We start from the raw sequence: 6,883 nt of genomic DNA, 5'->3' as shown, positions 1-6,883 counted from the left end.
ATCCAAATGTATTTACAATAATGATGAACAATCTTCATTAGTTGCAATCAGTAAGTAGAACAATACTTTTATAATAAACGCACAGAAATGTGTTGTGTATATTTCGACTTTGCAGCTTTCCACTAGCAACTGGTGGTACCTCAATAGGAGTGTAAAATTCTCTGAAAGGTATATTGTAAACATATTACATATTGCTGTGTATTCTTTTTTAGCGGCTTTGGCGGAATGCAGCAATCACTAAATCAAGTACGAAGCTAAAAGTCTTGTACATAAATAAAAATAAGAATATCTACACTAACTTATTCAAAAGTCAATTTCCACCAAATATTGTACATGCTAAATATAATACATTTACAGCATTAAAGAAACAAATCTCTTTGAAAGTATTGCCCTGCATAAGAACAATTTGAATCCCTACACTAAGGATGCTCTATGCCAAGTTTCACTTTGGTTCTGGAAAATGATATTGTGAAATTTTAGACAATGATGATAATGGATAAAATTATGTTTTTAAAAAATTTACTTGTTCCTTTAGCTCAGATGGGCTAATAAGTATGCAACAGGCACAGTTTTGCAGTTGACATTGAAATGTGACTGGACATCTCTTTAATCTTGTTTTAGAAAACTACATGTACATGCCCTATGTATTGAATTCCTTGGAATCATACACATGTATATGACTTTATTTAATTGTATGAGCCAAAATAATTTTTTTTTTTACATTATACTGTAAAAATACACATACATGTATTACAAGATCTTATATTCCTGCTGAAGACAGAGGATCTATCTAAATCATTAGAATAAGTTAAGTCTAAACTTTGAAAGGGAAGACCTTAATAAAGAGGTCAACATGCAACACAAACAAAATATTATTATATTTAAAAATAACATTTTGTCCAATGTAATTACTGGTACATGTATTTCTGTTACAAAAACTATTTCACTTGAAAAACCGAGAGCAATTGATATGCTCATATTTGTGGATTTATGTTGTGAAATCAAAATTTAAAAATGATACACAGTGTGTTTAAAAGTTGTCGTCACAAACCAAAACTTGACTTATTTTCACTATGCTGTTTATTCCATGTCACATCCAAACAGATGATCTTCTGGCAAATCACGGTCATGCTTGGTATCAAAATTCAGTATTCAGATGAGTCACACCTATCAAAAAGAAATTTAAATTTTTTAATTTATAATTCTTTTATCAATAAAACATGCAATTCATGAGATTATAAATTAGATTATAAAATTGAGTTCTAAGATATTGTCACATTTTCCCTGTATAATTTGTAAATTTTAATGTACTCTTTCATCAATTAAAAGAAGTTTACACCAATCAAGGCAGTCATTTATGCTATTCCCTAATAAGACAACATACAAGTGCAAAGTAATAATGCACTAGCGGGTCTAGGATAATGTGCTAGAGTATTTATGACAACATACTAGCACGAGGTGACAATAAGCTAGCATGTACGTCAGTGATAACATGCCAGCACACTGAATCCAACATGCAGTGAAGCTAACACTCAACAGATTGTTTAAAGTTGTGTTTGCATGATATTTTGTTTTGTGTTAACACAGCAGCCTGTTGTTTAAAGCTGCATTGGAGTGGCAGTCTGTTGAAATTAACATGCTAACACACTGCAACTTCACATCATTGGAACACCATAATTTTAATAACTGGCAAACCAATATCTTATGATTACTAACTAGGTAATTGCAACTGTAAATGCTGATTTCATGTTGACAATAATACCGGTAATTCACTGTATATCTGAGAACTGATCAATCATAATAAGGTGTGTCCAGATAGGGCCACTTGCTAAAGCTCAATAGCACTTTCATAAAAACGTGCCATCTTACTGACACAAAAGATGCCATTAGGCTATCACACAGCTCGCCATCACAACACTGAAAAACACTTTCGCACTAACACAAGTTTGCACCACACGCTGTCACACTAACACACACACACTGTGACGCTAATACAATTTCACACAACAAAATATCAGGCTAACACAAGTTCACACAACACACTATCATGCTAACACGAATTCACAAACGCGCTGTCTTGCTAACACAAGTTCACACAACACGCTGTCTGGCTAACACAAGTTTACACAACACGCAGTCTCGCTAATATGAGTTTATACAACACACTGTCTAGCTAACACAAGTTCACACAACACACTGTCACGCTTAGATGAATTCACACAACACACTGTCACGCTAACATGAGTTTACACAACACGCAATCTCACTAACATGAAATTACACAATACACTGTCACGCTAACACGAGTTTACACAATACACTGTCACGCTAACACAAAGTCACAAAACAGGCTGTCTCACTATTCACTAACACAAGTTCGCACCAAACGCTGTTGCGATAACACACTGTCATCCTAAAACCATTTTCACACAACACACTGTCATCCTAATACCATTTCACACAACACACTGTCAGGCTAACACGAGTTCACACAACACACTGTCACGCTAACACAAATTCACAAAACAGGCTGTCTCACTATTCACTTACACAAGTTCGCACCAAACGCTGTTGCGATAACACACTGTCATCCTAATACCATTTCACACAACACACTGTAATCTTAATACCATTTTACAAAACACACTGTCAGGCTAACACGAGTTTACACAACACACTGTCACGCTAACACAAATTCAAAATACATGCAATATCGCTAACACGAGTTCACACAACACGCTGTCTCTCTAACACGAGTTTACATAACACACAGTCTCGCTAACAAGAGTTCACACAATATGCAATATCGCTAACACAAGTTCACACAACACACTGTCTCTCTAACACCAGTTCACACGACAAATTTTCAGGATAACACAAGTTCACACAACACACTGACACGCTAGCACAAATTCACACAACATGCTGTTCGTTAATAAGAGTTCACACAACACGCTGTCTCGCTAACATGAGTTTACACAACACGCAGTCTCGCTAACCCGAGTTTACACAACATGCAGTCTCACTAACACAAGTTTACACAACACGAAGTCTCGCTAATACGAGTTCAATCAACACTCTGTCTAGCTAACACGAGTTTACACAACACACTGTCACACTTACACTTTATACACGATTTCACACAACACGCTGTCTCGCTTACACTAGTTTACGCAACAGCTAACAAGTATTCACACAACCCACTGTCAGACTAACACAATTTCATACAACACACTGTCTTGCTAACACAAGTTCACACAACACACTCACATTGCTGAGTTTAAAGTAAAGGTCTACCCTAATTTGAAGACGTTTAACACTATATGGTAACATATCTCTATATAATGCCCTGTTCACACGGAGAATTTAATTCGCAGTAAATTAATGCGAAGTAAACTAATGCGAATCAAACTAATGCGAATTAAATTGCGTTCACACGACAGCTAATGCGAAGTAAACTAATGCGAATTAAAATTTTACTTCGACAGTCAGGCGTGAGGAAGGCTATTATGACGTCATTTGCAAATCACGTCACCTTATGCAGAAGCAGATGCATTTGACATAATGTCACAGTGTCTGGAGACATATTTTAGTGATTAACACATTTTTTCTTAAATTTTCACACAAAAATAGCACAAGCACTTCAAGCTGACCACCGACATGACGCATTTTACTTAATTTTGCCATTACGCATGCCCCAAAATTTAATTCGAATTAGCTTCGCTTAGCGTTAACACGGAGCTTTAATGCGAAGTAAGTTAATGCGCAGTAAACTAATGCGAAGTAAACTAATTCGAATTAATTTCTCCGTGTGAACGCTAAGCGAAGCTGATTCGCAGTAAACTTATGTTTAATTCGAATTAAACTCTCCGTGTGAACTGGGCATTAGTAAAGAGCTTCAAATTTAAGACAAAAACATTTATGCAGTAATGTTCCTTAACATGCATCCGGCATATAAAATGAATGAGACCTTAAAAACCTCACAGTACATGTTTACTTAAGTTAGCTAAGTAAAGGTCTATGTGATGCTATTCAACAGTATATATCAACATCTCTAAGTATGTGAATAAGTGAAATTCTCAAATAAATATTATCAATCAAAGTATCAATAAGAAATTGAACCTTACGTCTCAGGCTCCAATCCCATTGCTAAATGCTTTAGAACAGGTTACTCCTATGAGACTGAATAAACCAAGATTCTGTGTCATGGTAGGTGTTAGCACAAAATGGATCTCATACTTCTTAAAGGCAACAAGTGCTAAGTACAAGTCTATATTTGCAGCTAATACCATCCCAAGTGGTGGCACCATGAAATGACTGAAAATGTAACTATGATTAAGGCAAATAAACAAACATTAAACCATTACAGCAGTCTTATCAAACAAAAAAGCAAACTTTCTATTATTACAATTTTTTTTAAACAAATTTCTTTTGCAATTTAACTGAGCAATATTTGTCCTTTTTTGTCAGTAAAGTATGACATTAAAAAAATTCAGACTTTTTGAAAACATCTATTTATTGCGAGTCCAGACAGCAGCACAAATCCCTGCCCATAATGCGAGCTCTTATGATAACACCTCGGCAAAAGAAGATTTGACTTGCACATTGCTCCACACAATTTTTCCACAGTATACTTTGGACCCACAGTGCTTAGCTTCTTTAACATGTTTAAGCTACATTCAAAATTCATTTCTATTTAATTTGAATTAGCTATCCTTAGTCATGTTCACATGGAGCTAATGGGAAGTAATTTAACGAGCAGTGAAATCATTCGAATTAAACATTTGAATAAACTCTCAGTGTGAACACTGTGCATGGATGCACCATTATGTCAAATGCGGCTTGACAAGCACAATCTAAATTATAAAACTAAATAAGTATCTGCCTTCACCCTAACAGTCACACTGTCAATATATAATTAGTTGAATATATTCTGTAACACTAAGTGCAGTTTGAATTATAGGGTATGATCACTATGATAGATAGTAGGACTGTTGTGTTGGAATTTTTGCATTTTTGGTTTTGAAAGTAACAGTGACTGAGTGAGTAAGACTTGTTGAAATTACATTCTCAAATTAAAAAAAAAGTATAATATAAAGCTGTGGGGATTTACAAGCCAAACAGGGAGCGTCTGAACTGTAAAACAGATAATATATCGGTATGTCTGTGTATTTCTAATAATATCAATGTATGTCACTGTCATGTATTTTAAGTAATAAAAAAATATTCTAACCTTCATTCCAATGGTCCAAGCCAATCATACATTAAAATGTCGCCGTCAGCTCTTTCATCACTCGATGCAATTATCACTAGGAAATCCCAAGCAGAGTCAAGAGTGCTCATCCTTGTTAATGTGACAGTTGGAATTTCCTCGTAAACAATTCACACAAGTTTCTTAGAATATATGAATCTGAATAATTCTGCTTAGAATAATGTTCCAGAGGAGTGACAAAGTACTTCGTAGCTGCAGATTAAATGAGTGTGCATGTCTACATACGTATTCTTTGGTGAGAAAACGTTCAACTTCACAAATCATTCTATTTTCAGTTTGTAAGATGTTTAAGACTCAAGGGGCACACTAAAAACGGGATATACTACAGACTTGATATTTACCTGACGTTTTAATTTTTTAATTAAATGGTAATATTGAGTATTTTAACTTACTTATATACAGACTTTATGACTTCGAGGCATATGCTATACAAAAATTCAATTGTTTGGAACATTCACAGACAAATTTGAATCAGGTCAAATCAGTGTTTAGTACATCGCGTCTTTAGTACCTTCCTATTTCCCACAATGCCGCGCGTTGTTTACAAACAAAAATCCTCTAAACTAGGTACTAATTATCGTTGTATACATCATCACATTTTAAAATTATTTGAATAAAAAGAAAACAAAGAAACACCGAATCAAAACTATATCTTTTAGATGCATCAACTAAAAATGTGCACATGCAGTAAAGGCTTGGCTGGCTATAGTAGACAACTTGTTCCTGAAAGGTTTCTCATCACATACTTGTTTTATATAAAAAAACAATTAAATATAGCTGGAAGTTTATTTCTTTTTATATCAAATGACAAGATTTAATAAGTTCGAAATTACTTCAGTCAAACTTTTTCATAATATACCAATATTTTAGCTATCAGAAAAAACGTGTATGAGCTATTAACCCCCTAATTATAGGGGCCAGCCCCTTTTAATTAATCTAATATGAAAGCTCTCGTAATTACACACAACTTTTGTTATATATTTCTTACCAAATTATTCTCGGTTCAAAAGTTATTACACAAAAAGTAGCAAAAATTCAAGAAAAAAAATTACTAAAATTTGCCGTTTTATAGCTTCCAAACTTTAGGAAATCAGCTTATAATTTTATCGTTCTGCACATCTACAATGTATTGGCTACAAGTTCTCCAACTTTCGTGTAAATATCTTACGTCGTTCTCTGAGATTTTTAGCGGAAACGAGACATCAAAATTTTCAATTAAAGGGCAATAACTCACAATTAAAGGCATGCATCAAAAAACTGAAAACAGGTGTAAATAGGTTTAATTACAAGGTATCTAACCTGAAAGTTTCATAAAAATCAGTCCAAAGGTCTTTGAGAAATCGCCTGTCAAAAATCGAGCGGGAAAAAAAAAATAAAATAATAATAAGAAACAGTAGAATAACAGTAGGGTCTTCCGAAGGAAGCGGAAGACCCTAATAATAATAATAAGAAACAGAGTAAAAACAATATGTTCCCCAACTTCGTTTGGGGAACATAATAAATGGAATTCAGGGTGTATATCACTTGACTTGTGCACATCTTCGAACCGATGCAGTAACCTTTTTACCAGGTACATGGGTACGTTTACAGCGTTCGAGGCGTTTTCTCGAT

General features: G+C 34.4%; 1 long non-coding RNA gene across 1 annotated transcript; it reads right to left on the bottom strand.

The window, feature by feature from the left end:
- Positions 1 to 818: 818 nt before the first annotated feature.
- On the bottom strand, positions 819 to 5,547 carry LOC134249501 (uncharacterized). The gene is made up of 3 exons (XR_009988295.1): positions 5,234 to 5,547; positions 4,128 to 4,317; positions 819 to 1,167 (listed from the first exon to the last, which is right to left on the bottom strand). It is a non-coding gene; the product is annotated as an uncharacterized LOC134249501 (long non-coding RNA).
- Between the last annotated feature and the right edge of the window lie 1,336 nt (positions 5,548 to 6,883).

Source organism: Saccostrea cucullata, unplaced genomic scaffold, assembly GCF_032062105.1.
Source record: "Saccostrea cucullata isolate Sc308-1 unplaced genomic scaffold, CSIRO_AGI_Scuc_v1 ctg17133, whole genome shotgun sequence".
Taxonomy (NCBI): Eukaryota; Metazoa; Mollusca; class Bivalvia; order Ostreida; family Ostreidae; genus Saccostrea; species Saccostrea cuccullata.
Note: the sequence above shows the minus strand (reverse complement) of the source record. Positions and strands in the feature narration are given on the sequence as shown.